Source organism: Schistocerca cancellata, chromosome 4 (genome assembly GCF_023864275.1).
Source record: "Schistocerca cancellata isolate TAMUIC-IGC-003103 chromosome 4, iqSchCanc2.1, whole genome shotgun sequence".
In the NCBI taxonomy this organism is placed as follows: Eukaryota; Metazoa; Arthropoda; class Insecta; order Orthoptera; family Acrididae; genus Schistocerca; species Schistocerca cancellata.
Genome location: NC_064629.1, coordinates 112,579,986 through 112,588,730, shown reverse-complemented (window position 1 = coordinate 112,588,730; position 8,745 = coordinate 112,579,986). Strand labels below are relative to the sequence as shown.

General features: G+C 44.4%; 1 non-coding gene across 1 annotated transcript; it reads left to right on the top strand.

Moving 5' to 3' along the window:
• The first annotated feature begins 7,690 nt into the window (after nt 1-7,690).
• On the top strand, nt 7,691-7,774 carry Trnas-gga (transfer RNA serine (anticodon GGA)). The gene is given in 2 exon segments: nt 7,691-7,730; nt 7,740-7,774. It is a non-coding gene; the product is annotated as a tRNA-Ser (tRNA).
• Nucleotides 7,775-8,745: the final 971 nt, after the last annotated feature.

The following is an 8,745-nucleotide window of genomic DNA, read 5'->3' as shown; positions in this document are numbered from 1 at the left end:
AATAGTGGACTCCATAAATATAGCACTATGATCACAAGCAGACTTCACTAGCAACAACTTAGTCTTACTCTTGCACAGTAAGGAGCAATGTATGCAGCAACAAAAATATTTGACCACTCCCCACTGAAATAGAGATGTTGGCGAGTAATCAGAGTCTTAACAACAAATTGCAATTATATGTAGGTGACAACTCGCTCCCATTTCATAGGCGAACTTCTAAGGAAATAGTACGTTAGATTAAGATTGAAACAGAAAGTCCAGTTATGACTCGCCACCATGTGATCATGTTTCACAAATAAAGTATATCTTATTTACAAACCTACAAGCACGTTGCACATCATGTTGAATTGTCGCGAATATATTCCACGGAACATACAAAAAAATGAACTAAACTAACTTATCAACAACAAAACGATACATCGTCTTCATGAGTAATGGGTTCCACGTCCCTGTGCGACCACCTCGGTCAAGGTTTACACAGGTAGCGCACATTATTATGATTAAAGAGAAATATAGAGATTTGGCTCAAATGGCTCTGAGCACTATGCGACTTAACTTCTGAGGTCATCAGTCCCCTATAACTTAGAACTAATTAAACCTAACTAACCTAAGGACATCACACACATCCATGCCCGAGGCAGGATTCGAACCTGCAACCGTAGCGGTCACGCGGTTCCAGACTGAAGCGCCTTTAACCGCACGGCCACACCGGCCGGCTGAAATATAGAGATTTATCGCAGGCAACACCTAGACAGGAAGATTTTTCTTTTTTGTCTCAGATAAAGAAAGATTCCGCAAATGTGTATAAATTTCATAAAAATGTGAGAACATCTGACGTTAGCCTTATCCTAACAGGAATATAAAAAACCGTTGTTTTAATTGAGGTAGACGAGAGATGCAAAATTTTCATAGTATATGAAAGTACCAGCTTAACCATAAACAGCCAACAACGTCTAACTGTAGTCCACTAATTCTATTCATGTACAGATCGAAGCGAGATGGTTTGGGGTTATGTCCAAGCAGGGGGTTTTAGCCATTAAACTAGATGAATAATAGGCATGATAATAGGGATGCCATGTATTGCAAACAATGATTTCAATTGCTACAAATTTATTATATCCTCGACATACACAGCAATCTCAGGGAAGTTTAAGAGCTAAAAGTCATACACTTTCCTGAGCTCACATGTAACACTTCTTAACAATATAACGCCTAACTACATTATGCTCATAATCTTTACATCTTCTTCAATTGTAAGGTATTGAGGATATTGCACATTTGTCGTCTGTGATCAAATACAACAGTTCAACCTGCAGGCTTAGGCGTCATCTGCATTTACATTCAAACATGCATCTGTCACGGGGTTTCCATATTTCTGTGCATCCCCTGTAGTTTCAGAGAGCATTGATTGTGTAGCAGTCAACAAACAACGCTGAAAGAGTAAGAATCATCTTTTATGAATACAACAGTGAAAGCAATAACTGTGAAATGGAAATTAAAGTAAGGCAGTCAGCAAGTAATAGAGCATAGTTTAGCCTCACACGCTTACTTGGATGTTCAAAATGCCATTTAAACAAGTTTTTAATAATCATTAATACTCCGTGCTCTGCGAAAAACCAGCCGTCCTTATCACAGATAAACAAACATTGACAGTTTTCTGACATAAACTTATCAGAAGAATTGTTGGTCCTGTAGAGGTCTAGAAACTCAAAGGCAGAGAGTATTGGGAAAAAATTCTTGATAACCAAAGGGGCTATTCTCGGCAAACCGAGACAGTGAAATTAACGGAAAAATTAGTACTAAAATCCGTTAAAAAAATGGCTCTGAGAACTATGAGACTTAACAGCTGAGGTCATCAGTCCCCTAGAACTTAGAACTACTTAAACCTAACTAACCTAAGGACATCACACACTAAAATCCGTCGACTGACTTCGCAACATTTTTGCTGTGCCAATGGACATTTGTAAGACACAGTTTCATTATTATTGTTACGTTATTCACGTGTCTCAGACGTGCGGACATCGTAATGAAGGCCCTTGTATTGTATTGTACGTTAACCGGGGGCGTAGAAACGACGGAGAGGCTCCGTCCCCGCCGCAACGGTAGTGGTCCACAACCCCACGACAACTACCGCAGTCCACTTCACCGCTTCGCCGCCCCACACCACTCTTTCAGGGTTATTGTGCGGTTCGGCCCTCGGTGGATTCCCCCCCCCCAGGGAATGTCTCACACCAGACGAGTGTAATCCCTATGTTTGCATGGTAGAGTAATGGTGGTTTACGCGTACGTGGAGAACTTGTTTGCACATTAATCGCCGACATAGTGTAGCTGAGGCGGAATAAGGGAAACCAGCCCACATTCGGCGACGCAGATGGAAAACCGCCTAAAAACCATCCACAGACTGGGCGGCTCACTCGACCTCGACACAAATCCGCCGGGCGGATTCGTACCGGGGAGCAGGCGCTCCTTCCCAATCCGGAAAGACATGCGTTAGACTACACAGCAAACCGGGAGGGCTAATCAAGGCCCTTACTCAACAACAGATAACCCTGATAATGAAACTGTGGTTGGAAACGTGCATTACCATAGCAAAAATTTTACGAAGCCGGTAGATAGGTTTCAATATTAAGTTTGCCACTAAAAGAATAAAACAAACCGATGAAAACTTAAATGGACGGAGCATCTAATGACTCTGCCAGATCGTAAAATGCCACCTGCAGTTTTCGCGGGAGTAATAGATGGCAGAATATGAGTGGAATTCTGAGGCAAACTGGATGGAGACTATCGACAAACACACTGAAGCGATCAGGAACTGTATACTACACCGCTTATCTCCTTGCTGGCCAAATACAGCGGATGAAAATTTCTTGTAATTTCAGGAATCAAGCCGCCTACCTACGTGTTCAGCGCAACCCCACTAATGTGCGGTAATGACATCAGGTACGAAAAGTTTGTGTGTTTGAGGGCACTTATAACCCCACTGGCGAGGTTATTAGTGCCATTGGTATCGCACGCGGAAGGGGATGGCAGTGCTTTAGTTGTTTTGGTCTTTAACCTGAATCATTTACTTACACTACGATTTGTCATTTGTCTGACTAAAAGTAAAATAAATGTTTAAAGTTTCGATGATGAGGTCATTAATAACAGAGCTTAAACTCGGATAGGAGAGGGGTGAGGGAAGAAATCGACCGGGTCCTTTGAAAAGGAATCATCACAGTATTCGCTTTAATCACCGTAGGAAACTCTGAAAAGCCTAAATCTGGATGACTAGACGAAGATTTGAAACCCGCTACCGCATCCAGTGTCTTAACTGCAGCACCACCTCACTCAGTTCATATGTGCCAGTCAGTCTTTTTCTCCCATTACATTTTCTTTGTAGTGCTGCAGTTCTTTTCGTCAGTCGTTCCAGAATAATGTGGCCAGTCTCAGGCTTCTGTTACTTTATACTCAAACTAGACAATAAATGTAGAAGTTGTTCTGTATTATTGTACTCTATGCTCATACATTATCCCAGGCCAAAACATTCCCGCTGTCGGTGGGACTTAAAACTTATAAATGAAACAGGTAAAGAGAGCCCGTATTTTTCAAATAATTCATATGACGGAGGACTTGTTTAAAATTTGCACCAAATCATGTTAAATAGAACGTATTAGATCCTAAGCTCAACTAATGTTAAGAGCAGCCCGCCCGGTTAGCCGTGCGGTCTAACGCACTGCCTTCCGGGCGGGAAGGCGTGCCGGTCCCCTGCACGAATCCGCCCGGCGGATTAGTGTCGTGATCCGGTGTGCCGGCCCGGCTGTGGGTGGTTTTTAAGGCGGTTTTCTATCTGCTCTGGCGAACGCGGGCTGGTTCCCCTTATTCCGCCTCAGTTACACTATGTCGGCGATTGCTGCGCAAACACTGTCTCCAGGTACACGAACACCATAATTACTCTGCCGGCCGGAGTGGCCGTGCGGTTCTAGGCGCTACAGTCTGGAACCGCGTGACCGCTACGGTCGCAGGTTCAAATCCTGCCTCGGGCATGGATGTGTGTGATGTCCTTAGGTTAGTTAGGTTTAAGTAGTTCTAAGTTCTAAGGGACTGATGACAACAGCAGTTAAGTCCCATAGTGCTCAGAACCATTTAAAACATAATTACTCTACCAAGCAACCACTTCGGGTTAGACGCGTCTTGTGTGAGACGTTCCCGGTGGAGGGGGGGGGGGGGGGCACTGAGGCCGAACTGCACAATGACCCTGGGGCGGCGGTGGTGGGGTGAGTGGATTGCTGTAGCCTGTTGTGTGGCTGTAGACCAGTGAGAGCTACGGTGGGGAGGAAGCCTCTTCGTCGTTTCTAGGTCCCCAGTTCAGTACGATACAACGTTAAGAGCTGCCACCAAGAAAGAAAGCCGGCCGAAGTTGCCGAGCGGTTCTAGGCGCTTCAGTCTGGAACCGCGTGACCACTACGGTCGCAGGGTCGAATCCTGCTTCGGGCATGGATGTGTGTGATGTCCTTAGGACAGTTAGGTTTAAGTAGTTCTAAGTCTAAGGGACTGACGACCTCAGATGTTAAGTCCCATAGTGCTTAGAGCGATTTGAACCATTTGAATTTATTCCACATCTACAGCTACATCTACATCTACATGGCTACTCTGCAATTCACACGTAAGTGTGTGGTAGAGGGTTCATCGAACCATTCTCATACTACTTCTCTACCATTCCAGTCTCGGCTCTGAGCACTATGGGACTTAACATCTATGGTCATCAGTCCCCTAGAACTTAGAACTACTTAAACCTAACTAACCTAAGGACAGCACACAACACCCAGCCATCACGAGGCAGAGAAAATCCCTGACCCCGCCGGGAATCGAACCCGGGAACCCGGGCGTGGGAAGCGAGAACGCTACCACACGACCACGAGATGCGGGCCCATTCCAGTCTCGAGTGGTGCGTGGGAAAAAGGAACACCTTATCTTTCCGATTGAGCTCTGATTTCTCTTATTTTATTATGATCAAATGGCTCTGAGCACTATGGGACTTAACATCTTAGGTCATCAGTCCCCTAGAACTTAGAACTACTTAAACCTAACTAACCTAAGGACATCACACACATCCATGCCCGAGGCAGGATTCGAACCTGCGACCGTAGCAGTCACGCGGTTCCGGACTGCAGCGCCTAGAACCGCAAGACCATCGCGGCCGGCTTTTTATTATGATGATCATTTCTCCCTACGTAGGTGGGTGTCAACAAAATATTTACGCATTCAGAAGAGAAAGTTCGAGATTGAAATTTCTTAAATAGATCTCGCCGCAAATAAAACCGCCTTTGTTTCAGTGACTGCCACCCCAACTCGTGTATCGTATCAGTGACACACTCACCCCTGTTGCGCGATAACACGAAACGAACTGCCCTTCTTTGCACTTTTTCGATGTCCTCCGTCAATCCTACCTGGTAAGGATCCCATACAGCGCAGCAATATTCCAGAAGAGGACGGACAAGTGTAATGCAGGCTGCCTCTTCAGTGGGTTTGTCGCATCTTCTACGTGTTCTGCCAACAAAGCGCAGTCCCTCTTTCGCATTCCCCACAATATTATCTATGTGGTCTTCCCAATTTAAGTTGCTCGCAATTGTAATTCCTAAGTATTTAGTCGAATTGACAGCCCTTAGATTTGTGAGATTTATCGTATACCCAAAACTTATCGGATTTCTTTTAGTACCGATGTCGATGACCTCTTTGTTTAGTGCCAATTGGCACTTATCACACCATACAGAAATTCTCTCTAGATCATTTTGTAACTTGAATTGATCGTCTGGTGATTTTACTAGACTGTAAATTACAGCGTTATCTGCAAACAATCTAAGGGGGCTGCCTAGATTATTACCTAGATCATTTATGTAAATCAGGAACAGAGCGCCTATGACACTACCTTGCGGAACGCCAGATATCACTTCCGTTCTACTCGATGATTTACCGTTTATCACTACGAACTGTGACCTATCTGAGAGGGCTACGGTCGCAGGTTCGAATCCTACCTCGGGCATGGGTGTGTGTGATGTCCTTAGGTTAGTTAGGCTTAAGTAGTTCTAAGTTCTAGGGGACTTATGACCTAAGATGTTGAGTCCCATAGTGCTCAGAGCCATTTTTTATCTGAGAGGAAATCACGAATCTAGTCACACAACTGAGACGATACTCCATTTGCACGCAATTTGATTAATAGTCGCTTGTGAGGAACGGTATACAAAGCCTTCTGGAAATCTAGTCATATGGAATCGATCTGAGATCCCTTGTCTATAGCACTCATTACTTCATGGGAATGAAGAGCTAACTGTGTTGCACAAGAACGATATTTTATGAATCCGTGTTGGTTATGTATCAATAAGTCATTTTCTTCAAGGTGATTCATAATGTTCGAGTGCAGTATATGCTCAAAAATCCTACTGCAAATTGAGGTCAGATGCCGGTTCTCTAAATTTTCTCAACATTGTTTCCCGAAAAAAACGCCGCCTTCCCTCCAGGGATTCCCATTTGAGTTCCTCAAGCATCTCACAAGGGAACCTCCCCATCGCACCCCCCTCAGATTTGGTTGTAAGTTGGCACAGTGGATAGTCCTTGAAAAACCGAACACAGATCAATCGAGAAAACAGGAAGAAGTTGTGTGGAACTATGAAAAAAATAAGCAAAATATACAGTGAGTAGGCAACATCAAGGATAGTGTGAGCTCAGGAGCGCCGTGGTCCCGTGGTTGGCGTTAGCAGCTGCGGAACGAGAGGTCCTTGGTTCAAGTCTTCCCTCGAGTGAAAAGTATACTTTTTTATTTTCAGACAATTATCAAAGTTCAGGCACTCACACATAATCAGCTTCGCTCTCCAAAATTCCAGGACATGTTCAGATTTGCTTGGACATATGCAGGATTTGAAGGTCTACAAACGGAAAAATTTGAAAACATTAAAAACATATGTTTTGACAGAGTACAGGGAAAACTGTGCGACTGTGAAACTGTCGCATTCATTTGTTGCAGTTTATGTGACAAATTCTTATGTTTTCATCACTTTTTTGGGAGTGATTATCACATCCACAAGAAAACCTAAATCGGGCAAGGTAGAAGAATCTTTTTACCCATTCACCAAGTGGACAGGTTAGATGGGTCGACAACATATTCCTGTCATGTGACGCACACGCCGTCACCAGTGTCGTATAGAATATATCGGACGTGTTTTCCTGTGGAGGAATCGGTTGACCTATGACCTTGCGATCAAATCTTTTCGGTTCCCATTGGAGAGGCACGTCCTTTCGTCTACTAATCGCACGGTTTTTCGGTGCGGTCGCAAAACACAGACACTAAACTTATTACAATGAACAGAGACGTCAATGAACGAACGGACAGATCGTAACTTTGCGAAAATAAAGAACGTAAATTTTTCCCTCGAAGGAAGACTTGAACCAAGGACCTCTCGTTCCACAGCTGCTCACGCTAACCACAGGACCACGGCGCTCCTGAATTCATATACTCCTTTATATTGCTTATCTTCGCATGGACTACTCAGTTTGTATATTTTGCTTAATTTTTTCATAGTTCTACACAACTTCTTCCTGTTTTCTCGATTGATCTGTGTTCAGTTTTTCAAGGCCTATCCACTGTGCCAACTTATAACTAAATCTGAGGGGGGTGCGATGGGGAGGTTTCCTTGTCAGTAACACTTACATTTGGCCGGCCTGAGTGGCCGAGCGGTTCTAGGCGCGACAGTCTGGAACCGCGCGACCGCTGCGGTCGCAGGTTCGAATCCTGCCTCGGGCATGGGTGTTTGTGATGTCCTTAGGTTAGTTAGGTTTAAGTAGTTTTAAGCTCTAGGGGACTGATGACCACAGCAGTTGAGTCCCATAGTGCTCAGAGCCATTTTGAACTATTTTTGAACACTTACATTTTGTTCGAACCTACCGGTAGCAAATCTAGCAGCCCTCTTCTGAAATGCTTCGGTGTCTCCCTTCAGTCCGATCTGGTACGGATCCCAAACACTCGAGCAGTACTCAAGAATAGGTGGCACCAGCGTCCTATATGTGGTCTCCTTTACAAGTGAACCACTTTTTCCTAAAATTCTCTCAGAAGTCGACCATTTGCCTCCCCTACCACAGTTTTCACATGCTCACTCCACCTCATATCGCTGTGCAACGTTACGCCCAGATTGTAAACGACATGACTGTCTCAAGCTGGACAGTAGTAATACTGTATCCGAACATTACAGGTTCGTTCTTCCTTCTTATCCTCGTTGACTTACATTTTTTCACATTTATGTCTAGCTGCCATTCATCACACCAACTTCCTACAGTCACTCAACTTCGACAAGTTACCGTCACCACGGCATCATCAGCAAACAACCGTAGACTGCTGCCCACCCTTTCCGCCAGAGAACACAGCGGTCCTGTCACACTCCCCTGAGGCACTCCTGACGATACCCTTGTCTCTGATCAACACTCGACGTCGAGGAAAACATATTTGGTTCTATTATTTAAGAGGTCTTCGAGCCACTCACATATCTGTGAACTTATTCCATATGCTCGTACCTTCGTTAACAGCCTGCAATGGGACACCGTGTAATACAGAATCTGCCTGTTGCGCTTCATCCATAGTCCTCAGTATATCATGTGAGAAAAGAGCAAGCTGAGTTTCGCACGAGCGATGCATTCTAAAACCATGCTGATCCGTGGACATAAGTTTATTAGCCTCAATAAAGTTTATTATATTCGAACTGAGAATGTGTTCAAGGATTC